Consider the following 24392-nt stretch of genomic DNA (forward strand, 5'->3'; position numbering starts at 1 on the left):
ATCTTTTCTGCCCATTCTAATAATTTTTCAGCCCCAGCTGATAATATTCATGGACTATTTAAGTCCTTGTCTCCTTTTAAGGCCATTTTCAGGTGTTTTAAATCATACCCTTCTACTCTAATAATTTTCTGTAGTTGAGAAATTTCTCCTAGTAGTTTTTGAACATCATTAAGAGTCTGGTAACGATGTTTCCTGATCTGTACTATTTGCAGTCTAATTTTCTGTAGATCTGTTTTATAGCCTAAATAATTAATAGAAACTCCTCCTTGTATTTTTTCTTCTGGGGCAATATGTAATCACCATCGAGGTAAAATTTCCTTTACTACCTCAAACATCTTTTCTAACGTTCCTTCCTTCGAATATAGTGGTAAATTATGGATCACGGAAATTGTTTTTAATTATTTCCAAAGGTTATTGCATAAAATACAGGAATAAAGTAAAACTATTTAACATTCCTTGTGGCAAAACCTTCCACTAGAATTATCTAACTAGTTAAGAATTGTTATAGGTAGGTACTGTGAAGGCAAATTTTTCCCTACCCTTTTCTTATAAAGGTATAGTGAAGAAGCAGTCTTTTAGATCGATTACTATAATGAGGGCTGGTCAGAACAAAGGAAGTATTGCACTCTTTCCAAACATAACTCAGCCTGTGGGCAGTTTCGTGTGCAGTTCTTTTCCAGGCTGCCGTGAGCTGCACTGGAAGAGGCGTTTGAGCATGTGTGCACTTGAGCGCAGTAGTCACAGAACAAAGAAATAGTTCCAAAGCCATCCCTAGCCTCCCGGCTGGCAGCAGAAGTAAATTGCTGGTGGGTCACTTCTGACTTCTGACACCAGATAATGAGAAAACAAAGCAATGGGGAGACAAGGATATTTATTAAAAGGAGCAATCACTTTCAAGGGAAGCTCTCTGTCCACCGAAGCACAGCCAACATCCAAGGGAGAGAGAGAGTGCCAACCTGTTCCTTCCTTTATCCCCTGAATCTTCCCTGAGGGGGCATGGTCAGTTGCAGATACCTAGTCTCTCCCTACACCCCTCCATGACTACTGGATCATCTCCTGCCTCCAGGTTCCTGCTCTGTTTGAATTCTGGTCTTGAATTTCTTCTATTAAGGACTATGATGAGAAAGCATAAAACAAACAAATCCTCCCTTTCTCAATTTGTATATCCCTGTTGTTTCATCACAGTACTAGATTCCCTAAATAGAACAGAAGTTGCTATCAGGAATGAAGTATTGAGCTAACAGAACTGGCCAAGCTATTTTGAGGAGCACTGTGGAAGAATGTTGAACGTTTGAGGTAGAAAAGGTATTGTATAATGTTGACAGCAGTGAAGGTTATGGAGGTCCAACTTGTGAAATTTCATGGGGAAGTAAAGACATTTTTATAAAAAATTTATGGTGTTTGGCCAGACCCAAAACACTAAAGTATAATTTTTTTTTGTTGGGACAATGATAATGGTCAGCTTGGGCTGAAGAACTAGGTGTGATTAAAAAAGACCAGCATCATTAAGGTGACACCTTTAGGGAAGTGTTTCCACTCAGCATACAGAAGCCCTGTGCCAGAGGTGTGGCCTTGTGCCACCACTGAAAATCATAATCACTCAGGTGGTAGTGGTTTTGAAGGAATAAGGAGGTGATGGGGAGAAGCTGAGGCTTGGACTGCATAGCAGTGATAGAGTCCTGAAGAAAGCCCAGGAAAGACTGCTAGTGAAAAGTGAATCTCAGCATTTTGGAGATACCAGTATCATGTTATAATCATCAAGAGTAGTTGCAACAAACGGGAGGAGCTGTAGGAGCCTAGAAGTCAAACCGTGTAGGCTAAACAGGGTGGAGCCAGAGAAGTAACCCAAGCAACTTGGAGGAGTCCAGAAGATCATGAGAGCATCCCACACACTGGACATTGAGTAATTTACACAATCAGAGTTTGCTTTTTAATTGATCAGATTATAGCTGTGACTAGGTACTTCTCTCTTGAATTAATTAAGTATTTAAATTATTGTGGATTTTATAGGAGCCTCCAGTAGAAAGATTGGACTTTAAAAGGATCTAAGGTTTTAAAAGCAAATTTGGATTTCTAATGAGTGTGAATTTTAAATTATTAGAATTGTAAAGACGGTTGTGCCTTTTAGTTTGTAAACTGTGTTATATTTGTTATGATCTTGAGAATCAATAAGAAAGTAAAAGCTGTGGCTTAACAGTGATGAGATTGTGTGTGCCAAAATGACAGGAGGACAATTGTGCTAAACAGATCAACTTAAACAAAGCTAAAGTCGTCTGAGTAGAGGGAACATCATTGTAGCTGGTGCCAGCCCTAAGATGCTTGTCCTGGTAAAATAAATTAATAGATAGATAGATAGATAGATAGATAGATAGATAGATAGACAGACAGATAGATAGATAAATGTGAATAAACTGACAATAACAAAAGCAAAGATCTGGCTGGCCAAGCCAGGAGAAGCATGCCAGTAAACAATACCCTCCATGGCAACTTCATCAGCTTCTGCCTCCACATTTCAGTTCTGACTTCCTTCTATGAAAGACTATGATGTGAAAATGTAAGCCAAATAATCTATTTCTTTCTTCCTTTACTTACTTTTGGTTATGTTGTTTCATCACAGCAATAGAAGCCCTAATTAGTGTACTCTGATATCTAGCTAACCCATACAAAAACAAGCCTCTCCACAAATAAAAGTAAAGAAAAAAAAGAAAAGTACAGAGCAACATCACTGATGAATATGGATATATAGATACAAAACCTCTCAATAAACTACTTGAAAACTGAATGCAAGAATATGTGAAAAAATATTATGTACCGTGATCAAGTTGGTCTGATCCTAAAGATACAGGAATGTTTCAACATATGCATATTGATAAATGTTATCCACAGACGGAAAGAAAGCAATCAGTCACTTCATTAGATTAATAAAAGACTTTTGACAAAATCTAAGATTCCTATATTACAAGAGTGCTGCAAGTACAAGAGACTGAAGGAATATACCTCAACTTAGCAAAGGAAACATAAAAGAAGCACACAGATGATGTCTACTTAAATAGAAAGAAATCTAAAACATTTCTACTGAAATCAGTAGAAATAAAAAATGTTCACTTTCTACATAAGTGTTCAATGTGGTACTTGAAGTATTAGCTAGAACAAGAAGGAAATGCAAGTGTGGTAGTTTGAAAGTAATGATACTGGAATGCATCTCTAAAACTGTAAGCTTTCACCTCAACTAAACATTTTCTATATAAGAATTGCCATGCTCATGGTATCTCTTCAGAGCACTAAAAATACTAACTAAAACAAAAGTTGGTACCAGAGACTGGGGCATTGTTGTTATAGGTCTCACCATGCTTTTGTTTGAAGGACTACAGACCTTTGGACGGTAGATTAGAGTACTGCTTAGTAAGCCATATTATGAACATTGGGAGACTGATGCTGAATATGATTTGATGAATTGTGGGGGGATAGCTCAAGAGGTTTCAGAAGAGAATATGTGGCCTAGATACATTTCTTGTCATATTTTGTGAAGAATGTGTCTGCCTTTTGCCCTCATACAAACAGTCTGCCTGTGACTAAAGTGAGGAGTTTTGGGTTAATTCCATTCGCAGAAAAATCCCCAAAAACAATTTAGTGTACACTCTGTGGTGTGGTTATTAGTGGTAACTCTAATGAAGATTTATAAGATCAAGCTGAGCAGGGTAAATTGCAAAGTGTAAATTTTGAGGGATAATGGCTGGAGAGATAGCTCAGAGGTTAAAAGCATTGGCTGCTTTCCCAGAGGCCCTGAGTTCAATTCCCTGCAACCACATGGTGGCTCACAGCCATATGTAATAAGATCTGATGCCATCTTCTGGCATGCAGGAATATATCACTGTATACATAATACATTTCTAAAGAAAAAAGTTGTGGAATTAAAAAAATAATTGAGTGATATAAAGTGTACCAGGAAGTGGAATGGAGTTAAATCATGTGTTCAAGGAGTAAATGAATTAAAAAACTAAGTAAATGGAGTGGTGAACCCAGGGCAATATTCCACCAGCTAAGCTTCCAATTTGTGAAAAGGAACTAAAAAAAACCTTAGAGCTGAGTGATGAAGCACAACTTTAATTCTGAAACTAGGAAGGCAGAAGCTGCTAGATCTCTGAGTTTGAGGTCAACCTGGTCTACACAGTAAATTTCCGGATATCCAAACTCAGCCCGTGAAGGAGAGAAAGCTAGTGAAAATGTAATTGAAAGAAAGGGCCATATACCAACCTTAGTAAGCAGAAGAACTTGGCAGCTGTGGCCATTGTGATTTTGGCTTTAGAGTCGAAGAAGAAATGGGTTCTGGAATTTGCCTCAGCACCTAAAGAAAGCCATATGTCAGGGGTATCACTGAATGGAGGCTTAGTAGAAAGGTCATTGCCTGTAACTGTAAAATTGAAGCCAGTAGAACCCAAGATGTTAGAGCTGCGAGCCCTGTGGGATACCTGCCCATGGCAGCTGCTAACAGATAGTGGAAGCAGCCCAAAACAAAGAAATGTGCTGCAGTCAAACAAGTTGAACAGAATTGTAGAGTCCCTTCCTTGAAACTTCCTAGGTACATTCCCTATGTAGTGAAGCTGTCCCATCAGGACAGACCACACTGGGTCTGGCTACACCTCAGTCTTGACCCCACATGCCTCTGGCCTCTGCTTGAGGTGAGTGTGGACTCTGCTCAGGCCCAACTCCCCTGCTTGGAAATTCCTGGGTCTGCCCCACATGGACCCAACTGACAGGATGGAAAACCCTAAATCTGACCACACCTCAGTCTTGCTCCACCTCATGCTCTCTGCTCTCTAACCTCTACTTGAACCACCCATGCCTTCCTCAATAGTGAGGAGAGGACCAGGAGAGGCCAGATCATCCAGAGCTGCCCATATTGAAGTCTTGGCCCACCTATGCCCACGGGGAGATGAGAAGAGAGGGAAACCCCCCACCAGCACCCACCATTAAGAAGGGATGGGAAGATGATAATATAAGAATATATTCAACAACGGAAAGACAAATATGACACCACCAGAATCTACGGACTCTGTACTAGCAAGAACTGAACATCCCAACACAGATGAAGCAGAAGAGAAGAACTTCAAAACCATCTTTATGAAGATGATAGAAACCCTCAGGAGAAAATTAGAAAATCCCTTAAAGAAACTGAGGAAAAGACAAACCAAAAAAACATCAATAAATAAAAAAATCTTCTAAAGAATGCAAAGAAAGCCAAGAAAAAAAACCAATGGAACAATTGAAGGAAACAATTCAAAGAGATCAAGGCTTGAAAACTGAAATATATACAATAAAGAAAATACACAATGAGGGAATGCTGGGAATAGAAAAGCTGGGCAAATGATCAGGAACTACAGATGTAAGCATAAACAATAGAATACAAGAGAGAATCTCAGGTGCTGAAGACTCACTAGAGGAAATACAGTCATCGACCAAAGAAAATCTCAAGTCCAGCAAATCCTTAAAACAAAATATCTAGCAAATACTAGACACCATCAAAATATCAACCCTAAGAATAATAGGTATAGAAGAAGATGAAGAAATACAGCTCAAGGGTACAGAAAACATATTCAACAAAATCCTAGAAGAAACTTCCCCAACCTAAAGAAGGATATGCAAATGAAAGTACAAGAAGCTTCCAGAACATTAAATAGACTGTACCACAAAAAGAAGTCCCCTTGGCACAAAATAAGCAAAACACCAAACTTACAGAATAATGAAAAAATATTAAGAGCATCAAAGGAAAATGGCCAAGTAATATATAAAGGCAGACCTATCCAAATTACATTCCACTTCTCAATGGAAACATTGAAAGTCAGAAGGTCCTGGATAGATGTTCTACAAACACTAAGGGAAAATGGATGCCAGCCCAGACTACTGTACTGAATAAAGCTTTCAATCACTATAGAAAGAAATCAAGATATCCCATGACAAAATTAGATTTAATCAATATATAGCCACAATTCCAGCCTTAAAGAAAAAAAATTCTAGAAGGAAAACTCGAACCAAAGGATGATAACTACACTCACAAAACCATAAGCAATAGATAATCCCAATATAGCAAAAATCAAAAGAAAAAAGGAGGGAAATCCACACACAATACCACCAACACCAACAAATCCAAAACAAACAAGAATCAACAATCAATGGTCATTTATATCCTTAAATATAAATGGTCTTAACTTACCTATAAAAAGGCACAGGCTAACAGAATGGATATAAAGACAGAATCCATCCTTCTGCTGCATACAAGAAACACATATCAATATCAAAGACAGACATTACCTCAGAGAAAAGGGTATGGAAAAAACTTTTCAATCAAATGGACCCAAGAAACAAGCTGGAGTAGCAATCATAATATCTAATAAATTAGACTTCAAACTGAAATCACTCAAAAGAGATGAAGTAGGGCATTTCATATTCATCAAAGGAAAGGTCCATCAAGATGAAGTCTCAATTATCAACATCGATGCCCCAAATACGAAGGCTCTGACATTCAAAAAAGAAACATTACTAAAACTCAAATCACACTTAAAACCTCACACACTTATAGTAGTAGATTTCAACACCCCATTTTTACCATTAGACAGAACCACCAGACAGAAACTTAACAAAGAAAGAAAGGAACTACTAGAAGTTATGATCCAAATGGGATCAACAGACATCTACAGAGCATACCATTCAAACACAAAATCAAATACCTTTTTCTCAGGACCACATGGAACCTTATCTAAAATCTACCACATACTCGACACCTTACCAAAAACAAAATCAAAATAACCCACTGTATCCCATTGGATCACTATGGTTTAAAGTCAGAATTCAACAACAATACAAATCTCATAAACATTAGAAACTCTTGGAAATTGAACAGTGTGCAATTGCACCACTATTGGGTTTAGAAAGTAATACAAAAAAGCAATTAAAGACTTCCTAGAATTCAATGAAAATGAAAACACAATATACATAAACTTATGGCAAACTTTGAAAGCAGCAATAAGGGGAAACTTCATAGCATTAAGTGCCCACATGAAGAAACTGGAGAATAGTCACACTAGAGAATTAACAGCAAAATTGAAAGCTCAACAACAAAAAGAAGCTAAATATACACAGAGGAGTTATCACCAGGAAATCATTGAATTGAGAACTGAAATCAATAAAGTAGAAACAAAGAAAACAATACAAAGAGTCAATAAAACAAAGAGTTGGTTCTTCCAGGAAATTAACAAGATAGACAAGCCTTTATCCAAACAAACCAAAAGGCAGAGAGAGAGCATGCTGATTAACAAAATCAGAAAAGAAAAGGTAAACGTAACAACGAGCACTGATTAAATCCAGAAAATCATAAGGTAAGACTTTGAAAACCTGTACTCAACAAAATTGCAAAATTCAAAGGAAATCGACAATTTTCTGGATAGATATCACTTACCAAAATTAAATCAAGAACAGACAAGTTATTCAAATAAACCTATAGTTCCTAATGAATTAGAAGCAGTCTTCAAAGGTCTCCAAACAAACAAACAAACAAAAAAAGGGACAGAAGATTTCAGTGCAGGATTCTACCAGAAATTCAAAGAACAGCTAATACCAGTACTCCTCACACAATAGAAGCAGAAGTGTCTTTGCCAAATTCTATTTATGAGGCTACCATTACCTTGGTAGACAAAGACACGAGTAAGAAACAGAACTACAGACCAATATCCCTCATGAACATTGATGCAAAAATAATCAATTAAGTACTGGCAAAGCAAATCCAAGAACATATGAAAACACCATCCCCCATGATCAAGGTGGATGCAAGGATGGTTCAACATAAAAAATTTATCAATGTAATTCCCAATACAAACGATCTGAAAAAGACAAACAACATGGTCATCTCAATAGATGCTGAAAAAGAATTTTACAAAATCTAGTACCTCTTCATGATAAAGAACTTGGAGAGACCAGGGATAACAGGAATATACTGAAACATAATAAAAGCAATATACAACAAACCAACAGCCAATATCAAACTATATGGAGAGAAGTTCAACGTGATTTCTCTAAAATCAACAAGACAAGGGTTTCAACTCTCTAAAATATTGTACTTGAAGTTCTACCTAGAGCAATAAGACAACAAAAGGAGATCAAGAGTATACAAATTGGAAAGAAGAAATCAAACTTTCACTATTGGCAGATGATATGATAGTTTATATAAGTGACCTAAAAAACTGTACCAGGGAACTCCTACAACTGAAAAACACCTTCAGCAAAGAGGCAGAATACAAGATTAACTCAAAACAAAGAAATTAAAGAAGATGCCAGAAATTGGAAAGATCTACCATGTTCTTAGATAGGTAGGATCAACATATTAAAAATGGCAGTCTTGGTTGACCTGACAAGGGTTAACTCTTGAATCTCAGGCTGATGACTGGGAATCCATCATGGGGCTGATCAAGACCCCCTGAATGGGGGTGACAATGAGGAGGCCTAGGTAATCTATTGAGCCTTGGGCAGTAGATCAGTATTTATCCCGAGTGTACACATGGACTTTGGACTCCCATCCAACAATGTGAGATGCACTCTCACCCTGAACTCTTGCGGGAGGGTCTAGGCCCTGCCCTGGATGAAATGACAGACTATGGACACCCGCAAGGAGGGCCTCCCCTTCCCTGGGGAAATGCGGGGATATTGGGGGGTTGGGGGAGGGCATGGGAGGAGGGGAGAGAAACAGAGAGGGACCTGCAACTGACTTGTGAAGCATCTTTGTTTCTGATCTAAATTTAAGTAAAAAAATGGCAGTCTTGACAAAAGCAATTTTCAGATTCAATGCAATCCTCATCAAAATACTACACAATTCTTCATAGAACATACTCAAGTTTACATGGAAAAACAGAAGACCCAAAATAGCCAAAACAACCCTGTGAAATAAAAGATTTTCCAGAGATTCCTGACTTCAAACTCTATTATAGAGCTATAGCACTGAAAACAGCTCAGTATTGTCACAAAAACAGAAAGGTAGGCCAATGTAATCAATCAAATTCCCTGATATTAATTCACACACTTATGAACACCTGATTTTTGACAAAGAAGCTAAAATTATACAATGGAAAAAAAGAAAGCATCTTCAACAAATGGTGCTGGCAGAACTGGATCCTGGCATCTAGGAGACTGCAGATTGTCCTATATGTATTGAAATGCACAAAACATAAGTCCAAATGGATCAAACACCTCAACATAAATCCATCCACACTGAGCCTCTTAGAAGAGAAAGTGGGAAGTACCCATAACGAGTTGGTACAGGAGACTGCTTCCTGAACATACCACCAGTAGCATAGAAGCTGAGATGGACAATTAAGAAATGTAACCTCCTTAAACTGAGAAGCTTCTGTAAGGCAAAGGACACAGTCAATAAGACAACATGTTAGCCCACAGAATGCAAAAAGATATTCACCAACCCCACATCTGTCAGAAGGCTCATTTCTAAAATATACACAGCACTTAAGAAGCTAGTCACCAAAACACCAAATAATCCAATTAAAATGTGGGGTACAGAACTAAATAGAGAATTCTCAATGGAGGAATCTAAAATGGCTTAAAACATTTAAGAACATGTTCAATATCCTCAACAATAAGGGAAACACAAGTAAAACACCTCTGAGATACCATCTTACTTTATGACCGGCTGGAGAAGATTTGGAGGAAGATGAACACTCCTCCATTGCTGGTGATTGTGTAAACTCCCATAGTCACTTTCAAAATCAGTATGGCGGTTCCTCAGGAAAATGGAAATGAGTCTACCACAAGTTCTAGGCATATACCCAAAAGAAGCACATTCATACAATAAGGTCATATGTTCAACTTTGTTTATAGCAAAGTTGTTGACAATAGCCAGAACCTGGAAGCAACCTAGCTTCCCTTCAACTGAAAAGTAGATAAAGAAAATATAGTACATTTACACAGTGGAAAAAAAGTGCAATCTTGAAATTCACAGACAAATGGATAGTACCAGAAGAAACCATCCTGAGCAAGATAACCCAGTAAAAAAAAGACAACTACTGATATATGGATTTTAGACATAGAGCAAAGAATTATCAGCCTACAATCCACACAGCCAGAGAGCTAGGTAACTAGGAGAACCATAAGAGTGACATACATGTTCCCCAGGAGAAAGGGAATGGGAAAAGATCTCCTGAGAAAAATTGGAAGTGTGGGGGGAGGAGAGAGGGACTTAGGAGAAAGAGAAGGGGAGAAGAGGAGAAGAGGGATGAGGAGGATGTGAGCAAGCAGGAAGATTGAGTCAGGTGAAGAATAGAGAGCAAGAAAAGAGATATCATAATGGAAGGAGCCACTATAAGTTTAAAGAGAAATATGGCACTAGGGAAATGTCCAGAGATCTACAAATATGTCACCACCTAACAATGCAAGGAATAGTGGAAAGGCTACATTATATGCTCTTTCCCAATAAAGAGATTGATGACTACCTTACATGCCATCCTAGAGCCTTCAACCTGTAACTGATGTAAACAGAAGCAGACACAGCTAAACATTGATCTGATCTCCTGGAATCCAGTTTCAGAGAGGGAGGAAGGTTGGAGAAATCCACAGAAACAGCTGACCTGAACAAGGGTGAGCTCATGGGCTCCAGACTGATAGCTGGGAAACCAGCACAGGACTGGCCCAGATCCCCTGAATGTGGGTGTCAGTTAGTAGGCCTGGGCAATCTATGGGGTCTCTAATAGTGGATTAGTAGTCATTCCAAGTATATGAATTGAATTTGGGAGGCCATTCCACATAGAGGGATACACTCTCTGCCTAGACCCTGCTCCAAATGATATGGCAGACTTTGACAATCCTCCATAGAAGACCTCACCATCCCTGGGGAGCAGAAAGGGGATGGGATAGGGGATTGTTGTTTGGCAGAGTAGAAGGGGTGTGAGAAGGAAGTGGGGTTGACAAGTAAAACAAGCTTGTTTCTAATTTAAAAAATGAAAAGCAAAAAAAAAAAAGAATTGTAGAGATAAAGAATGCATTGATATCAGGTATGGAAATGTGGAGTTTGGAGTTTGCCCAACTGGTTTTCAGTCTTCCTTTGGTTCGGTAATTCCTTGCTATGTTACCATCTCTTTATTTTGAAATAATAATATGTATCATGTCCCATTACATTTTGAAAGTATGTGATCTGGTTTTAGGTTTTTACAGGTAATTACAGTTAAAAGCCTGCAAGAATCTCAGAAGAGATTTAAAAAATTTTAAATATTGTTAAGTCTGTTATAGAAATGGACACCTTTGAAGTTTGAATAAATGCATTTAGCATTATGATATTATTAAAAGCTTATGGTAGCAGATGTGGAATGTGGTACTTTGAATGTAATTGGCCCACATAATCTAACAGGGAATTGTGCTACTTTGAGGTGTAACTTTGTTTGAGTGGGTACGGTCTTGTTGGAGGACATGTGTCACTGTCAGGGTGGGCTTTGAGGTATTGTATGCTAGGACACAACCCAGTGAGTCAGTCAACTTCCTCTACCCTGCAAGGTATAGGACGCTCAGCCCCAGCTCAAATATTGTTACCATACCACTAGATTCCCTGACATGATAATAGACTGACCCTCTGAAGATGTAAGCTGCAATCTCAGGTAAATGTTTTCTTCATAAGAGTTGCCATGCTCATGATGACTTTTCATAGCATTAGAAAACATAAGACACAAGGAAATACAAAGAGAAAAGGAAGATATCATAGTGCTTTAATTTGAAGATAGTAACATTTTAAACATGAAGTCCCTACACTCTCCACCAGACAACTTCTATAGCTGATAAACATTTTCACCAAAGTAGCAGAATAGAAATTTAATTCAAAACTCAGTAGACTTTATATATGTATATGTATGCATGTATATATATACACACACATATATATATAAAATATATGATAGTTTGAAAAACTATCAGATAAAAAATATCCCTCACAAGAATTTCAAAAGTATGTTGGTTTATCTCTACTCAAGCAAGTGAAACACTTGTTTAATAAAAATTTTCAGACATAGAAGAAATTGTAGAAGCCACCAGAAGATGGAAAGATCTCCTACACTCATAGATTGTTGGATTAATATTGTGAAACTGACATTTTATCAAAAGCGATCTCTAGATTCAATGCAATTCCCGTCAAAATTCCAACATAATTCTTCAGAGCAATTGAAAAAAGTTAAGCTTTTTCTTCATATGAAAACACACTGACAATAAAATATTAGATAACACAATCCTGAATCATAAAAGATCTGCTAGTGGTATCACTACTTCACATTTCAAGTTGTGCTAAAGTGCTATAATGATAAATGCAGCAGTGTGTTTGCATTAAAGCAGAAATGATTATTAGTGGATTCAATTTGAAGACCCAGACAAACAGCCACATACCTATATCATCTGTTTTTTGAAAAAGAATCCTAATATACACAGTAGGAAAAGACAGGATCTTTACCAAATGGTGCTGGTCATACTGGATAGCTGCATATAGAAGAATGTGAAGAGATCTATATTGAGTACCCTGCACAAACTTCAACTCCATATGGATCAAGGACTGAGACAAAATACCAGATAACCTGAATCTATAGATCAGATAACTTGAATCTATAGACCAGATAACCTGAGTCTATAGATCAGATATCATGAATCTGATAGAACTCTAAGTGGTGAATCAGTTTGAACTCATTAGCACAGGAAGACTTTCTAAACAGGTCAACTAGAGCACAGGCATTAGGATCAATAATTAATAAATGGTATCTCATAACGATGAAAAGCTTCTCTATGGTAAAGGACAACATTACTTGGGTAAAATGGCAGTCTGCAAAATTGGGAAAGATGTTTACCAATGATATACCTGATGTGGCTAATTACATTAAATATATAAAGACATAAAAATAAAAAATAAATGAAAACCTGAATATCAAGGAAACAATTGGCCAAACTTAAAAATGGCATATATGTCTAAGCTGAAAACTTTCAAAAAATTAAACACATCTCTCAGAGAAAAGTAAATTTTTACCATCCCTAGCGATAAAAGAAATAAGAATTCAAACTGCTGTGAGATTTAATCTTATAGATGTCACATTGGCCAAGTTCAATAAAACCAATGACAGTAATCTTAGTTAAGATTTCTATTGCTGTGAAAAGACTCCATAACCATGGTGACTTTCATGAAGTAAAACAGTTTAATCCGGTGGTTTACAGTTTCAGAGCTTTAGTCATTATTATCATGGTGGGATAGTGGTGCGCATTCAGACATGGTACTGGAGCAGGAGCTTAGAAGTTTTTATATTGATTCTGTAGTCAGCAAGAAGTAGTCTGAGACACTGGGTATGTCATGAGCACACATGAGACAGCAAAGTCCATTCTGACAGTGACACACTTCCTCCAACAAGACCATACCACCTAATTATACCACTTCCTTTGGGGATCATTTTGGTTCCGAAGAGTTTATACTTGATAAAGCTCTTGGAAACAAGAATAATTAGCAATTGCTAGTGCGAGTACAAACTTAAAAAGCCGCTATGAAAACAAATTTGACAGTTCTGTAGGAAGCTGAGAATGGATTTGTCTCAAGATTCAGCTATAACACCATTGGGCATTTACTCAATGGGCTCTACATCTTATTACAATGACATTTGCTCATCCATGCTAGTTGCTGCTATATTCTTAATATCCATACATTAGAAATATGCCTATCGATTAATGATTAATGAATGGATGATGCAAATAAGGTATATTCACATGACAGAATGTTACGTATCTGATAAAAAGAATGAAATTTTTATGTTGCTCTCCAGAGACTGTTGCTAAGGCTCTATTAGTGAAGACAACGCTTACATGTCTCATTAAACATGGATTTGTTGAAGTGGTACCTAACAAGAAGTATCATCCCTAACGAATAGTGTTGATGGTAGTAGATTCTACTCTGCATGCAAGATATCCTGGTGCAATAGTAACACAAACATTGCAGGAGTACTCAATTACTCTCTGATGTGTTTTAAGGCTGAATTCATGAGTTGCATTCCTGAAGTAATGGGTTAGTCAAGAGCCAATGAGTAGATGAACCATGGTCTTAGGGTAAAACTAAATACTATTGTTATTATAAAAATATCGCAATAAAACAGCTACTTATGATGTCCTCCTATATCCATTAATCATGGACAGATTTTGGAGCACTCAGTTAAGAATGATAACCTCATCAAACCTTCAGCTCTGTGCTCAGGCACATGTGCAGAAGGAGACAGAAGGATTCTAAAAGTGCTTGAATTTACTCAGAGGAAACTGTGGTCCTAGGCATTTCAGGACTGATTCACAGCAGAAATTGTGCACACTGTGGTTGCATATACAAGATCTCCATAGATTCAAGCTAGATGGGGTCTTTGAACTGTGAGTATGAAGAGGATATAGGTTCTCACGTCAGACCAAAAAGGTAGCTTCAATTGGTACCCACTTGTGAAGACAAAAATTTCTTCTCCAATGGAATTTCATTGGGTGTATTAACCATATTTTAAGTTAGGCCCCATTTCCAGGAGTACAAAGCAAACACAAAGGCATTTCAAAGTTACTTTCTTAGACTTTGAGTCTTTTTTTATACTTATCTAAATAAATTTATTGATTTTTGTTTGAGTTTCATTTTCATTTTGGATAATTTACTATGATTTTAACACAGTTATCTCAATTAAACCCTAGATTTGCCTGAGATTGTTTTTTAGCTTGTATGCAATCTTTCTTTATATATATATATATATGTATATATATATATATATATACATTATTTTTAAATTTAAATTTAAATTAGAAACAAGGTTGCTTCACATGTCAATTCCAGGTCCCTCTCCATTTCCCTCCTCTCTTCCTGTGCCCTCGCACCAGCCCCCCCCCAATATTACCTCATTGCTCCACAGAGGGTGAGGCCCTGCATGGGGGTATCCATAGTCTGACATTTCATCCAGGGCAGGGCTTAGACCCTCCCCCAAGAGTCCAGGGTGAGAGTGCATCTCTCATTATTGGATGGGCAACCAAAGTCCTGGGATAAAGACTATTCTACTACCCAAGGCCCAATAGATTGCCTAGGCCTCCTCAATGACACCCACATTCAGGGGGTCTTGATCAGTCCCATGCTGGATTCCCAGCAATCAGTCTGTGATTCAAGTGCTAACCCTTGTCAGGTCAGCTGTTTCTGGGAGTTAAACCAGCCCAGTCTTAATGCCTTTGATCATCAGTCCTTCCTCTCTGTCACTGGATTTCTTGAGTTCAGCTCATTGCTTAGCGGTGGGAGTCTGCCTCTTCTTCCATCAGCCACTGAATGAAGGTTCTGTTTCCCAGACTCTCTGGCCATGGGATTGTAGGCTGGCACTCCCCAGATACAGGTCTAAAATCCATGTCTGAGAGAGTACATGCCATGTTTTTTTCTCTTTTTGTGACTGGGTTACTTCACTCAGGATGGTTTCTTCTAGTGCCATCAATTTGCCTACAAATCTCAGGATTCCATATTTAACTGTCTTATGTGCCCTTCAGTATATCAACAATATTACTACATTGCAAAAAAGATTCTGTTGTTTCACTTTTTCCATGATGTTCAAAATTGAAGTAGTGTATTGCATAGTGAAACACCTTATCTAATTAAAGAAAGTAATCAATCATTGGATAAAAGACAAGATTACAACTGAGAGAAAAACTCCAGAGTAGGATCTGGGAAAAGTTTTGGGAGGGGAAAATATAATCAAAATTATATTACATGAAACAATCAGAGAATAAACTTTTAAAAACTGAAAAAGAAACTTACAAGAATATAAGGAGATTGCAAAAATAGCTGTATCCTATGTTAAGTAAATGTGAATTTCTTGAAGATAATAAACACAACTAAAGTCATAGAAACAAGAGAGTGTCTGCTGTCAAGGAACAATGTGATGGAAGTGTCTCATTGTTGAGGAAATGTATTACATCTTTATTTTTAAACACCAAATTACAAAGTAATGAATTAAGTGGAATACATTCATTTATACTTTGCAAATAACAACGTAGCATCTTCATTCTGAAATTTTCTTTCCATTTCATTTGCTTTCTTGTATCCTTTGTACTTATTCATTGCCTTCCCCTTCCTCTCCTTGTGTATCCTGATCTATATGGCTGCCCCCCTTATTTTCCATTATTTAGTCTACCCTCTGACTTTTTAAAAGAATTACATTAGCTTCTCATTTCCCCGTCTTGCTAAATCTCTCTTTCTTCTTTCTCATGAGCCTTATATTAGATGAGTGATGTACACACATACAAGCATATATACACTTACATATTAATTTATTTTGATGTAGCATCATAATTTTAATATGCATTATTAGAGAGTACTTATATGCCCCCAAATCACTAACCTTTATTTTGATAAGCTGTGTATTCTCTAATTGACTGAATAAAGTCAATTAGAAAGAGAAATTTTTTAAAATGAAAATTTAAGAGGGTTCATTGATAGTCAAGACCTTCACTAGCTATATTTTTGCAGCATGACACAAGCAGAGTTATCTGTGAAGAGGTACCATAACTGAGAAAATTCCTACATCAAATTGGTGATGGACAAGTTTTTGTGTCATTTTCTTGATTACAAATTGATAGAGGAGGACCCTGCCCAATAATGTAGGAGGTTACATCCCTTAGCAGATGGTCTGGTGATACAAGAAATTATGCTGTGAAAGCTACGCAGAGCAAGACAATAAGAAGCCCTCACCCATAATCCCTGCTGTAATTTCTGCATCCAGTCCTCTGTTTTCCTTTCTGATGGACTGTTTCCCAAAACAAACCCTTTCCTCCTCAAGTTGATTTTAGTCATTGCCTGTAACACAGCAGTAGAAGTGACTAAGGCAATGCCATTTGAATCTCCTTCCCCCAGCACTCTGAATAGTATATTCTTTATTGATACAAGTTAAAGGCTGTATTCATTATCTGATACATAAACTAACTTTCCTCAAAGTGTTCCACATGTTCACATTTTATGTAAGTTTTGCAACTTGTTTTACAACTTGTTGTATTAATTTTATTAATATAAAATTGGCTTTAGAGTTGGATATTTAATTATGTGGTCATGCTACTATGATTTGTTTTTAGATACTGATAATATTAACAATGCTTAATATTACTTTAAATCCTATAATATTCTATTTGTTTCACATTAATATAAATCCACTTCATATTAATTCATTTTAGTATTAAAAACTTTTGTTTTGCAAATGATATCCAGTTTTGTCTTTATTTATTTTTTTTTTGGTTTTTCTAGACAGGGTTTCTCTGTATTTTTTGGAGGCTGTCCTGCTGGACTGGTACTCACTCTGTAGACAGGGCTGGTCTCGAACTCACAGAGATCTGCCTACCTCTGACTCCCAAGTGCTGGCATTAAAGGCATGTGCCACCAATGCCCAACAAGTTTTTGTCTTTATTTTTAAAAAAGATGCATCATTATTCTTTTCAAATGTGACAGTTTTTTTTTAAGTTTGTCTTTGTTTTTTTTCAAGACAGGGTTCTTTTATATCTACCGAATGAATATATTCCTCACACACTTTGACTCTCCTCCACAGCTTTTCATTGTATTCAAAGGTATGTGGTTTTTTTTCTATTGTGAAACAACAGCAGAAGATGTTCTCCAAAGTACACTGAAGACTCATCAGGACCAAAAGACACATTACTAAGATGTAGACTGGATGGGGACAGCATAAGGTGTATGTGCATATGTGTGGGCAGGTATGTATATTCATGTATGTCTAAGTTCATGTACAAATGTGTACATGTGTGTACAGTTCAGATGCAAGCATTTGGGTGTCATTCCTTAGGTACCTTCCAATGTTTATTTCTTTAGACTGAAACTTAGTAAGCTAACCAGTGAGTAATAGGGATCTACTGTTTTTATCTCCTTGGCATGGGAAATCAAAGTTTACAACATCTTACCAACTGTTTTCCTAAGGCCTGGTGATCAAACTTGTGTTCTTATGCCTTCAAAGTTCATTGGTTACTTATCTAGTCCTGTAATCACACACCATGAAGGAGAGGTTTCTTTGGACTTACATTTCTGGAGGGATAATGGTCTATCACCATTACAGTGGGTAAGTATGTCAGCAGGCAAACATGAGAGCTGGAGCTGGAAGTGAGAGGTCACACTTCTAACTACAAGCAGGAAAAAGAAAGCACACTGAGAATGGCAATAAGGTTTTGAAACCTCAAAGCACACTCCCAGGGATATACTGCCTCCAGCGAATCAGCACCTCTTAAAATTATTCAAACAGCTCCATCAACTGTTGACCAGTGTTCAAATATATGTACACATGCAGTTTATTCTCCACAGTTATTGTAAATAACTATTGTAAAGAAGCTGTTATAGTAGTTAAAATAGATATATTTATTTTATTTTAATGTTTATACAATTTCTTCATGATAATTTCCTTTGGATATTACATAGTGAAACATACAGGCAAATTCACATAAATTTGTTTTTACTCATGTCTGTACCACTATTTAAAAATAAAGCACATATGTAGAAAGGAAAAATTTTTATAGGTAAACATACTTAATAGGCTAAAGTTCATCAATTCTGATTTGTACATTACTCAAATTTGTAGTAAACATAGTGAATAAACATTTTGAGTACATTAATACCATTTATACAGAAAAGACTAAAAAGTTGGTCATATGCATATAATGTCTATAAAATATCAGTGCTAACTTTCACTCATATAATTCAAGCACTGACAAATAGGGAATAACTGTCTGCTTTTAATGCTATTTCATTATTGTGATTATTTAGTCTTTAAACTTGAGTTAATTTGCAATACTCCCTTTCTTCAATGTGTATTTCGAGTATTTATGTAAAGCATCATTTGGATTTAGGATAATCTTCAGTATATATTTCTGGGAACACTAAATTTCTACATGCAAAAGCATGATTGTAATCTGGTGGTCTTACAAATTATAGAAACTCCTTACAAATCTTAGAAATCAACCACAGAGTCATTAAAAATTAAACCATAAGACATAAATGTACTCAGTGAAAATATACAGTAAATGTGCAGATACTTTTTTAATGAAGCAGAACATAAAAAGCAGAACCAAAAGTATGTATTTTAGATTGTGTCAAACTGAATAAACATACATAGAAAAGTTGACAAAAAGGTATAAATGGAGTTCTTAATTGGCCTAAACAATAAAAGTTTGGGAGTCTGATATAGAGTAAAATGCTGAGAGATTAGAGAGCAAAAGAAGCAAGTTAAATACACCTTCACCTCATTAGCTTCCCAGCAGAAAACAGAGCAAGTTCCTGTTTCTTCCCACTTATGTCCTCTTTCCACCCATACTTCTCATTTCCTGAGAGAACCCAGACAGTTCTCTTCCTGTTTCTGCTAAGCCATCTCACTTCCTGTCTGTCTGTATAGACACCCATACCTCTGTGGCTAGTTATTGGCAAGCAAGCTCCATCCTCTGATCTTCAGACCAGCTTAATTTGAACAAGCAATATATCACTACAAAAAGGATGCAGAAATGATCTGAGAAATAGCAAGAAAAATTTCGAGATTAGGTCTCTGACAACAGATTGATATCTTGACCTTATGGCCATTAATCAGTAGAATACCTGCACATGAAAAATATCCAACAATAAAAATAATCAGGAACATGAAAATGTACACTACAATATGATATGACATCACACTATTATACAATGGATGTAATTTTAAGACTGAAGACATAATTTCTCACGAGGATACATAAAACAGGGAACATTTGTGTACTGTTGGTGGAAGTATGAATTAGTAAAGCCATTATGTATAATAGGGTGAAAATTTCTCAAAAAGTATAAAAGTGTCACAACAATATTGTTTTCAGAACAAAAGCTAAATAATGACACCAGTTAACATGCCAACATACACAGGGAATGGTGTAATGCTAGTTGAGTAGCTGCAGGTGGAATAAGTTTCTATCAGTGATGAGCTGTTGCACAGATTGACCAATCCCAAATGGTTAACCCTAGGCAGATATAAATATGAGCAAGGCTGAATGGACTAAGTAAGTCACACAGTACTTCAAGTGATATAGATGCAGTAAACATGTATTAAATCTCATAGACATGATTTTGTGCCTTATTTATTGACTCTTTGAGGGTTTCACATCATGTACCCCAATTCTTTTCACCTCCTGGTTCTCTCATGTTCTCTCCTCATTCCTGACACACACCCCCACACAAGGAAACACATCAAAGTAAACAAGTAAACAAAACCCAAAAAAACCCCGAAACAAAAACCATAACCACAGAAAATCTCTTTCCTTCTCCTTCTTTCCTGCTTCTCCAGCATCTCTTCATTGTGGCATATAGTATACCTCTTTGTCCCATCAGTTTTACTGGCCTGCTGGAACTGGTGAAGGGACTGGTCCTATGGAATCAGAACCAAAAAATCTCCAAGATTCCTGGCAGCCACAGGATAGCCAAGAGGAGTTCCCGTGAGGATCCAGTGATGTACGAGACACCAGTGATTCATTTCAATGAACCAGTGAGTCATTTCAACGAACAATTGCCACTAAAACTAATGGGTCAAAGTTATATTTTTAAAGATGAAGTATATATTTGGACTTTTGTTTTCACCTACGAGTTATTTAGTAGACCACTGTTTTATTCTTAAATATTTGAGGATTTCCCAGGTAGATTCCTGATATTATCTCTGGCTAAATTAGGTATTCGGAGTGAACGTTCTTTAATTTTAATTATTTGGTGACAGTTGTAGACAGGAGCATGACTTATCCTTGTGCCTACTTTGTGGGCACTTGAAACATGTTGTAGAATATTATTTTAACTAGGCGAACATGTGCTTCATTTGTTTATGTTTCAGAAGATTACATTAGTTGTGGAAAGGTGTGTTACTTTTGTTTATGCTGCATTTCTTTAATCGTGTAAGGATGTGTGTTTAATTATGTAACGATACATTACATCTCTTTCACCTTGCCTGCTTAAGGCATCTGATTGTTCTAATAAAGAGCTGAATGGCCAAGAGCTATGCAGGAAAAAGTATAGGTGCAGCTGTCTGGCAGAGAATAAATAGGAGGAGAAATCTAGGATCATGAAAGAAGAAAGACAAAGAAAAATGAGAGACAAAGGATAAGTGAGCAATGGGGAGAGAGAGAGAGAGGGACGTGCCCAAGGCAAGAAGCCAGGCAAACACCAGACAGATAGACATAGAGAAGCAGTAAGGAAGTTAATAAACCCTGAGACAAAAGGTACATAAAGAGAAACAGGTTAATTTAAGTTAAAAGAGCTAACTAGTAATGTGCCTAATTTTGTAGGAGCATTCAAACTTAATAAGTTTCTGTTTTATGAATTGGAAGCCCAATTTTTCTTTTGGTGGCCCAAGAGAAAAAAAGTATGATATACAAATGCTTGTTTATTTAAAAATGTTGAAATAATTACTAAATTCTCTCAAGTTGTTTTCTGAGAAATCAACAACGTTATGCTTGTAAGTAGTTAAGAAAGCCTCACCAAGCGGTGCCCCAAACAAAATCTAACCACTAAAAGTAGAGTTACCCTATAATTCAGCAATATATTCCTTCAGTGGTGTAGAAAGCACTATTCACAGAAGTCCAGGAATAAAAGTTTCCCAAATGTCCAAAGTGATGAATGCATAAAGAAAATATTCACTGTGAAGCAATATTTGGTGATAAAACAATAACATTCTACTATTGGAAGCAATGTGATTGGAATTTGAGATCAGATTAAACAAAGCAAACAAGGCACAGAAATATAAGTGTCCCATTTCATATATAAAATATTACAAATATGGTCTCCAAAGAATTACTCTAAGAACTCATTATTTGATATGATAAGCAAACTCAACATACCCTTGGTGCAACAAAGCAAAAGAAAGAGATGTCCATAAACAAAATCAAAGAATCATTATCAAGGGACATGTTTTAACAGACGCCAAAGAAATTCAGACTATTGTTTACTTTGTATTCTTACTTTAGAAATCTGTACCTTCATAATTTGGAAAATCTAAAAAAGAAAAATGATCTCTACATTTAATCCAAACAATCAAAGAAAAATCAGGAAGAGGTCAAAAACTTATTCACTTTGTATATTTTAGCAACATTGTCATATTAACTTGATGAATAATGCTGGACAAATAGTCTGAATTGACAACCAGTGAGCCTGCATAGTACTGACCTAGGCACTCTGCATATGTGTGACTGTTATGTAGCTTGGTCCTCTTGTGGGACTCCAAACAGTACGAGTGTCTCTGACTCTTTAATTGGCTTTTACACTGGGTTGCCTTGTGCAGCCCAGTGCTTGGTTTCAGTGCTATGTTTTGTTGATAGTTATGAGAGACCTGCCTTATCTGCCACAGAAACAGAGGAGGAGGAGTGGATTTAGGGAGGGGGGTAGGGTTGTGGGCAAGGGACTGAGAAGATGGTGTGGAACTGGGACAGGGATGAGAAAAGAGGGAAGGAAGAAATCTTTGTTCATTTAAAACTTGCATAGTTAGAGATATATTTTACTGTGACACCCAAAAGTTTGATAGATTAGATTAAAACATTTTACCTTCAATGAACCATAGACATTTTGGTATTTGGGCATCATGTCTGAATGAGTTACATGTCACAGTTATGTAATCTCTCTGTGTTAGCAAACGTACCAGGCTCAGAATTAGAAAACACTGTAAGAAATTTTGAGAAAAGTATCTTGAAGAGTGCTAGCCCTGCAATGAAGCCGGAGTCACTTCCTGCAAGGCAACCTGGACAGCACTGATGACTTCTCTTTTGTTCACTTTAATTCTCTGCTTCATTTTGTGCCATTAGGTTTCACCTGGGAGCTATTTAATTTTTTTATGGAAACAATTTAAGGAAAAGCAGAATGGTTTCCATGTCAACTGGTACTACAAATTGATACATTAAGTGGTGTCCATCTGAAGTTCAAGCACTAATAGGTGTTGGATTTTCAAAAGCCAAAGCAGAGGCCTTACTGGAATCCAGTGCTCAATTCAGGGTTATGCATCTCACTTCTTGGTCAAATGTAGGCAGAGTAATTTATGTGGCCTTAACCTAAACCAAGTGGTTTTGCCTCCACATCTGTAAAAATTAGTTTAATAATATATGTTTATTTGCAAAGTCCTTTGGTTTGTTCAGAGTGAAAAATCAAAAGTGCAAATACTTTTATTACTGTGCTTACTAATTGCCAAGGATAGCTTCTGCAACACCTTTGCTGTTGAATAATCTTGCTTACAGCTGTGAAAACATGCTGGGGGGAGCATTTATCAATGGTGGCTGTTGTAGAACTCACAGGGCAGACAGACTTTAGAAAACATGTCTTTTAAGACAGGGTAAATAAGAAAAGGGAATTGCAAGTATTTTTTAAAAAGTGAATGCCAATGTTGAATAAAATGTGCAAATGATATCTAATCGAGATGTATGAATGAATACTATATATAAATTATCACATATTTATGATTTTAAAAGACTCTTCTTTTTATTATCTCTCTGTTCTTTTACCTTCACCACCTGTTCTATGTCTACTGATTTTATCTCACAGCTCAATTTTGTGAATTGTTTTACTTTTTTATGGATAAAGGAGACACATATTATAATAACATAAAAAGATAAAGATGTTGAGGCACTCATGGCAAAAGGGCATCTGTCAGAAAGCTGTTTCTTGTGTTTTTGTCTCTGTGCCCAGAGGTATTGCTCAGCTTTGTACCAGACAAAATATCACGGTTTTTTTGTTATTTTTTTCCCTTAACTTTTTACCTTACTAAATATTTTAACTTGATTATTGTATTCAAATTTTCTAATGTTTTTGAACTGTAGTTTTCACTTTTTCCACTATGTTTAATATGCATTAATTGGATTTCCTGACTCCCGAACATTACACTGGCCCCTTGTCAATACCTCCACAGACAGACAACAAGATACTGAGATAAACAATAGTAGTCATAGCCATGTAGGTCTTACTGTAAATCACAATGTTCTTCATTCATCTGGAGCAAAACTCTTGTACAAACTACCTTCCATGGAAAATCTTCCACGAGATTTTACATTTTCAGTCTGTGAGGATATGATATGTAACACAAGTCTTTAAATGAATACACAAAGAGAAAAAAAAGAAAAAATTCACTCTCAAACAAAGAGAATGAAAGGAAAAGCATAGTAATTACCTTAAAGAAAAAGAAATAACTTCATAACTAAAAGAGTAAAACTTAGGATAAATATTAAGGTGTTAGAAGCTTGGAAGACCTCTCATAATCATAGATCAATAGAACTGACATTTCAAAAATGGAGGTATTGTTCTATAAAGCTAAGTATATTTATCTTCTTTTATATTGTTACATGAAATATGTCCATGTGAAAATTAT

This window comes from Mesocricetus auratus, unplaced genomic scaffold (genome assembly GCF_017639785.1).
Source record: "Mesocricetus auratus isolate SY011 unplaced genomic scaffold, BCM_Maur_2.0 Super-Scaffold_6730, whole genome shotgun sequence".
Taxonomy (NCBI): Eukaryota; Metazoa; Chordata; class Mammalia; order Rodentia; family Cricetidae; genus Mesocricetus; species Mesocricetus auratus.